The sequence below is a fragment of the Arachis ipaensis genome, chromosome B2, assembly GCF_059453495.1.
Source record: "Arachis ipaensis isolate K30076 ecotype BB chromosome B2, ASM5945349v1, whole genome shotgun sequence".
In the NCBI taxonomy this organism is placed as follows: Eukaryota; Viridiplantae; Streptophyta; class Magnoliopsida; order Fabales; family Fabaceae; genus Arachis; species Arachis ipaensis.
Genome location: NC_142437.1, coordinates 84,040,675 through 84,048,793, shown reverse-complemented (window position 1 = coordinate 84,048,793; position 8,119 = coordinate 84,040,675).

Genomic DNA, 8,119 nt, shown 5'->3' with positions numbered 1-8,119 from the left:
GTTGTTTAAATACTAAACTAGTAGCCTAGGGTTACAAAATATGAGTGGACTATGATGGATGATGCAGAGGTCCACTTCTAGGGCCCACTTGGTGTGTGCTGGGGCTGAGATTTGAGTGAGTCACGTGCAGAGGCCATTTGTGGAGTTGAACACCAGTTTTTATGCCAGTTTGGGCGTTCAACTCCAGTTTTTAATCCTTTTCTGGCGCTGGACGCCAGAATTGGGCCGAGAACTGGCGTTGAACGCCAGTTTATGTCGTCTATCCTTGTGCAAAGTATGGACTATTATATATTGCTAGAAAGCCCTGGATGTCTACTTTCCAATGCAATTGGAAGCATGCCATTTCGAGTTCTGTAGCTCCAGAAAATCTAATTTGAGTGCAGGGAGGTCAGAATCCAACAGCATTAGCAGTCCTTTTTCAGCCTGAATCAGATTTTTGCTCAGCTCCTTCAATTTCAGCCAGAAAAATACCTGAAATTATAGAAAAACACACAACTCATAGTAAAGTCCAGAAATATGAATTTTTCCTAAAAACTACTAGAAATGGACTAAAAACTAACTAAAACATACTCTAAACTATATGAAATTATCCCCAAAAAGCGTATAAAATATCCGCTCATCACAACACCAAACTTAAACTGTTGCTTGTCCTCAAGCAACTAGACAAATAAAATAGAAGACTAATAGGTTGAGAAGCAATAATATCTCAAAGTTTTTTTTTTTTTTGCATGAAGCTCAGATTCTAATTAGATGAGCGGGGCTAGTAGCTTTTTGCTTCCGAACAGTTTTGGCATCTCACTTTATCCATTGAAGCTCAGAGGGATTGGCATCTATAGGAACTTAGAATTCAGATAGTGTTATTGAGTATCCTATTTCAGTATGATGATTCTTGAACACAGCTATTTTATGAGTCTTGGCCGTGGCCCTAAGCACTTTGTTTTCCAGTATTACCACCGGATACATAAATGCCACAGACACATAATTGGGTGAACCTTTTAGATTGTGACTCAGCTTTGCTAAAGTCCCCAATTAGAGGTGTCCAGAGTTCTTAAGCACACTCTTCTTTTTGCTTTGGACCTTGACTTTAACCGCTCAGTCTCAAGTTTTCACTTGACACCTTCACGCCACAAGCACATGGTTAGGGACAGCTTGATTTAGCCGCTTAGGCCAGGATTTTATTCCTTTTTGGCCCTCCTATCCACTGATACTCAAAGCCTTGGGATCCTTTTTATTACCCTTGCCTTTTGGTTTTAAGGGCTTTGGCTTTTTCTGCTTGCTTTCTCTTTTTTCTTTCTTCTTTTTTTTTTTTTCTGCAAGCTTTGTTCTTTGCTGCTTTTTCTTGCTTCAAGAATCATTTTTATGATTTTTCAGATTCTCAATAACATGTCTCATGTTCATCATTCTTTCAAGAGCCAACATATTTAACAGTCTTAAACAACAAATTCAAAAGATATATGCACTGTTCAAGCATTCATTCAGAAGATAGAAAGCATTGCCACCACATTTAACTAATTAGAATTTCTCTTATTAAAACTCAAAATTTTATTGCTTCTTATTCAAAAGATCTACTACTTTATTCATGTTTGCTGATGATGAGAAAAATAAACTATAGCTTAATTGGAGATAAAATCAAAATAGATACTAATTACTACTATATGACTCCTAAGGTAAAATTAAAATAAGAACAGTTATCACAGAGTTAAGGCTAAGATTAGAACTCAACAACCTTGAGGTTTGGGAAGTGGATGTTCCTCTAGTCTGTGAGGTGCTTGGTCCTTCAAGAGAGAATTTCTGGTGCTTCAGTTCCTTTAAATCACGCCCTTGCTCCTCTTGGAGTGGGTTGTTTTCCTTTAGGGGCCATGATCTTAGTGATCACGGATAAGCACACCAAACTTAGAGCTTTGCTTGTCCTCAAGCAAAAGAAAAAGAAGGAGATGGGTAGAAGGAGAGCTCCTCCCCACCATCCTGGCGTTTGAACGCCCAAACACTGCCTGTTTTGGGCGTTCAACGCCCAAATGCTGCTCTCCTGGGCGTTCAACGCCCAGTTGTTGCCCTTTTCTGGCGTTGAACGCCAGATAGCTATCCTTACTGGCGTTCAGCGCCCACTGGATGCCCATTTTGGGCGCTGAACGCCCAAAATGGCCTTCACTGGCGTTTTCTTGCCAGTAAGCTCCCTATCTCTGTTTTGTGTGTAGATTCCTTCTGTAACCCTGTAAACTTATGCAAATGATTCTTTACCTTAGTGTCAGTGAACTTTATATAAACAAATAAAAAAGAAAAATAGGGCAAAATGCTTAGAGGATTAATGCCCCATGGCTGGGTTGCCTCCCAGAAAGCGCTTCTTTATTGTCTTTAGCTGGACCTTGCTGAGCTTTTAATCTAGCTTCAGCCTTGAGCATTCTTGCTCAATGTTGCCTTCAAGATAATGCTTGATTCTTTGTCCATTGACAATGAACTTCTTATCAGAATCAATATCTTGAAGCTCCACGTAACCATATGGTGACACACTTGTAATCACGTATGGTCCCCTCCACCGGGATTTCAGTTTCCCGGGAAATAGCCTGAGTCTAGAGTTAAACAACAGGACCTTCTGTCCTGGTTCAAAGATTCTAGATGACAGCTTTCTGTCATGCCATTTTTTTTATTTTTCTTTATAAAGCTTGGCATTTTCGAAAGCTGTGAATCTGAATTCCTCTAGCTCATTTAGCTGGAGCAATCGTTTTTCTGCTGCTAATTTGGCATCTAAGTTTAGGAATCTGGTTGCCCAGTAGGCCTTATGTTCCAGTTCCACGGGCAAGTGGCATGCCTTACCATACACGAGTTGGTATGGAGAGGTCCCTATAGGGGTCTTGAATGCTGTTCTGTAAGCCCACAGAGCATCATCCAAGCTCCTTGCCCAATCCTTTCTACGGGTATTTACTGTCCGTTCCAGGATTCTCTTTAATTCTCTGTTAGAGACTTCAGCTTGCCCGTTGGTTTGTGGATGATATGGAGTGGCCACTTTGTGGCGAATTCCATACCGAACCATGGCAGAGTAAAGCTGTTTATTGCAGAAGTGAGTGCCCCCATCACTGATTAACACTCTAGGGACACCAAACCTGCTAAAGATATGTTTCTGGAGGAACTTCAGCACTGTTTTAGTATCATTGGTGGGTGTGGCAATAGCCTCAACCCATTTTGATACATAGTCAACTGCCACCAGAATATAAGTGTTTGAATATGATGGTGGAAAAGGTCCCATGAAGTCAATTCCCCATACGTCAAACAACTCAATTTCCAAGATTCCTTGTTGAGGCATGGCGTAACCATGAGGCAGATTACCAGCTCTTTGGCAACTGTCACAATTACGTACAAACTCTCGGGAATCTTTATAGAGTGTGGGCCAATAGAAGCCACATTGGAGGACCTTGGTGGCTGTTCGCTCACCTCCGAAATGGCCTCCATATTGAGATCCATGGCAATGCCATAGGATTCTCTGTGCTTCCTCTCTGGGGACACACCTACGGATAATTCCGTCTGCACATCTCTTAAAGAGATAGGGCTCATCCCACAAGTAGTACTTTGCATCAGTAATTAGTTTCTTTTTTTGTATTCTATTGTACTCCTTGGGTATGAACCTTGCAGCTTTATAGTTTGCAATATCGGCAAACCATGGTGCTTCCTGAATGGCAAATAGATGCTCATCAGGGAACGTCTCAGAGATCTCAAGGAAGGGGAGGGACGTCCCTTCCACTGGCTCTATCCGGGACAGATGATCAGCTACTTGGTTCTCTGTCCATTTTCTGTCTCTTATTTCTATATCAAACTCTTGCAGAAGCAATACCCATCTGATGAGCCTGGGTTTTGAATCCTGCTTTGTGAGTAGATACTTAAGAGCAGCATGGTCAGTATACACAATCATTTTTGATCCTACTAAGTATGATCTGAACTTGTCAATGGCGTAAACCACTGCAAGTAGTTCTTTTTCTGTGGTTGTGTAATTTTTCTGGGCATCATTTAGAACGCGACTGGCATAATAAATGACATGCAGAAGCTTGTCATGCCTCTGTCCCAATACTGCACCAATGGCATGATCACTGGCATCACACATTAACTCAAATGGCAATGTCCAGTCTGGTGCAGAAATGACTGGTGCTGTGACCAGCTTAGCTTTCAGCGTTTCAAACGCCTGCAGGCATACTGTGTCAAACACAAATGGCGTGTCAGCAGCTAGCAGATTGCTTAGAGGTTTTGCGATTTTTGAAAAATCCTTTATAAACCTCCTATAGAATCCTGCATGCCCCAGAAAGCTTCTGATTGCCTTAACATTGGCAGGTGGTGGTAATTTTTCAATTACCTCTATTTTTGCTTGATCCACCTCTATTCCCTTGTTTGAGATTTTATGCCCAAGAACAATTCCTTCAGTCACCATGAAGTGACACTTTTCCCAGTTTAAAACTAGGTTGGTTTCTTGGCATCTTTTCAGAACAAGTTTTAGGTGATCAAGACAGGAGCTGAATGAGTCTCCATATACTGAGAAGTCATCCATGAAGACTTCCAGAAATTTTTCCACCATATCAGAGAAAATAGAGAGCATGCATCTCTGGAAGGTTGCAGGTGCATTGCATAGCCCAAAGGGCATCCTTCTATAAGCAAACACTCCGGATGGACATGTGAATGCTGTTTTCTCTTGATCCTGGGGATCTACTGCAATCTGGTTATAGCCTGAGTAGCCATCCAAAAAGCAGTAATAATCATGACCTGCTAGTCTCTCTAGCATCTGGTCTATGAATGGTAAAGGAAAATGATCCTTTCTGGTGGCTGTATTGAGCCTTCTGTAGTCAATACACATGCGCCACCCTGTAACTGTTCTTGTAGGAACCAGTTCATTTTTTTCATTATGAATCACTGTCATGCCTCCCTTTTTTGGGACGACTTGAACAGGGCTCACCCAGGGGCTATCAGAAATGGGATAAATAATCCCAGCCTCTAGTAATTTGGTGACTTCTTTCTGCACCACTTCCTTCATGGCTGGATTTAGCCGCCTCTGTGGTTGAACCACTGGTTTGGCATTATCCTCCAATAGGATTTTGTGCATGCATCTAGCTGGGCTTATGCCTTTAAGGTCACCTATGGACCACCCAAGAGCTGTCTTGTGTGTCCTTAGCACTTGAATAAGTGCTTCCTCTTCCTGTGAATTTAAAGCAGAGCTTATGATCACTGAAAAGGTGTCACCTTCTCCTAGAAATGCATATTTCAAGGATGGTGGCAGTGGCTTGAGCTCTGGTTTAGGAGGTTTTTCCTCTTTCAGAAGAAAGTTCAGAGGCTCTTTCATGTCCCCTGAATCCTCCAAATCAGGCTGAACATCTTTAAAGATGTCTTCCAACTCTGATTCGAGACTCTCAGCCATGTTGATCTCTTCTACCAAAGAGTCAGTAAGGTCAACTTTCATGCAGTCTGTTGATGTGTCTGGATGCTGCATGGCTTTGACAGCGTTCAACTTGAACTCGTCATCGTTGACTCTCAGGGTTATTTCCCCCTGTTGGACGTCAATGAGGGATCGTCCAGTTGCTAGGAAGGGTCTTCCTAGAATGAGAGTGGCACTCTTGTGCTCCTCCATTTCCAGCACAACAAAGTTAGTGGGAAAGGCGAATGGCCCAACTCTGACAATCATGTCCTCAATCACGCCTGATGGGTATTTAGTGGAACCATCAGCAAGTTGGAGACATATCCGGGTTGGTTTAACTTCTTCAGTTAAGCCAAGCTTCCTGATAGTGGATGCAGGTATTAGGTTGATGCTTGCCCCAAGATCGCATAAGGCTGTCTTGGTGCAATCACCTTCCAATATGCATGGTATCAGAAATCTCCTAGGGTCTTTAAGCTTTTCAGGAAAGCTTTTCAGAATGACTGCACTGCATTCTTCAGTGAGGAGAACTCTTTCTGTTTCTCTCCACTCCTTTTTATGACTCAAGATCTCTTTCATGATCTTGGCATAAGAAGGTATTTGCTCAAGTGCCTCTGCAAAAGGAATCTTTATTTCAAGAGTCCTTAGATAATCTGCAAAGCGAGCAAATTGCTTATCCTGCTCCTCTTTCCGGAGTTTTTGAGGATAAGGTATCTTGGCTTTATATTCCTCAACCTTAGTGGTTAAAGAAGCCTTTTTAGAGGGGTTGTTATCAGCACTTGTGTGTGTCTGATCCCTCACTGGCAATTGAGTACCAGAGTCAGAAGCTGGAGTGACGTTAGACGCCAACTCACTGTCTGTTCCTGGCGCCTGAACGCCAAAAATGTGCCCATTTTGGGCGTTCAACGCTGGATTATGCCCCATTTGGGCGTTCAACGCCAGATTCTTGCCCATTTCTGGCGTTGAACGCCAATCCTGCCTTGTTTCTGGCGCTGAACGCCAGTTTTGGGCATGGTCTGGGCGTTCAGCGCCAGCCTTCCACCCATTTTCTGGCGTTTTAGTGCCAGAATTATTTTTCCCTGGGCTCTTACTGTCCTCAGGGGAATCTTTGGTGGGTCGCTCATTTCTTGAATTTTTAATGCCTTGAGGTGGGGTATTTAATGTTTTCCCACTTCTTAATTGAACTGCTTGGCATTCTTCTGCTATTTGCTTTGATAGCTGCTGCTTTGTTTGCTTAAACTGTTCGTCCATATGTATATTAGCTATCCTTGTCTCCTGTAACCTGTCTTTGAATTCAGCTAGCTGTTTTGTTAGAAAATCTAATTGCTGATTGAATTCAGCAGCTTGTTTTACAGTACTGAATTCAGCAGTTACTGTTTTAACCTCTTCATTCATGGAAGGGTTGCTGCTTAGATACAGATGCTGATTCCTGGCAACTGTATCAATGAGCTCTTGAGCTTCTTCAATTGTCTTTCTCATATAGATAGATCCACCAGCTGAGTAATCTAAAGACATCTGAGCTCCTTCTGCAAGCCCATAGTAGAAGATGTCTAACTGAACCCACTCTGAAAACATTTCAGAGGGGCATTTTCGTAGCATCTCTCTGTATCTCTCCCAGGCATCATAAAGAGATTCATTATCTCCTTGTTTAAAGCCTTGGATGTCCAGCCTTAGCTGTGTCATCCTTTTTGGAGGGAAATATTGATTCAGGAATTTTTCTGTCAGCTGTTTCCATGTTCTTATGGTGGCCTTAGGTTGGTTATTTAACCACCTCTTGGCTTGATCTTTTACAGCAAATGGAAACAGTAATAGTCTGTAGACATCCTGATCTATTTCCTTATCATGTACTGTGTCAGCAATTTGTAAAAATTGTGCCAGAAACTATGTAGGTTCTTCCTGTGGAAGACCGGAATACTGGCAACTTTGCTGCACCATGATAATGAGCTGAGGATTCAACTCAAAGCTACTGACTCCAATGGAGGGTATGCAGATGCTACTTCCATATGAAGCAGTAGAGGGGTTAGAATATGACCCCAGAGTCCTCCTGGACTGTTCATTTCCACTTATGTCCATGATGGATCTATGGATATAACTTGGACTGATTTACCTTTTTATTTATTTTATTTTATAAGAAGTAAATACTTAAATAAAATAAAATAACTAAAAAGAATTTGAATTTTGAAAAAAAAAAAATTTTTTTTCGTTTATAAAAAAAAAGAAATTAATTAGTTAATAAAAAAAAGAAATTTTTGAAAAAGAGGGAAGATATTTTCGAAAATTAGAGAGAGGGAGAGTTAGTTAGGTAGTTTTGAAAAAGTTAAGAAACAAACAAAAAGTTAGTTAGTTAGTTGAAACAATTTTGAAAAGATAAGAAGTTAGGAAGTTAGAAGAGATATTTTGAAAAGATATTTTTTTGAATTTAGTGAGGAGAGAGAAAAACAATAAGATAGTACAAGATTTAAAATTTTTAGATCTAATGCTCCTTGTTTTCAAAAAATTTGGAGGGAAAACACCAAGGAACACCAAACTTAAAAATTTTAAGATCAAGACACAAGGAAACTCAAGAACACTTTGAAGACTCACAAGAACACAAGAACATGAAGGAAGAACACCAAACTTAGAATTTTTAGAAAACCAAACCAAAAATTTCGAAAATCAAAGGGAAATCAACAAGAAAACACCAAACTTAAAGTTTGGCACAAGATTTAATAGAAAAAATGTTTTTGAAAAAGAAGG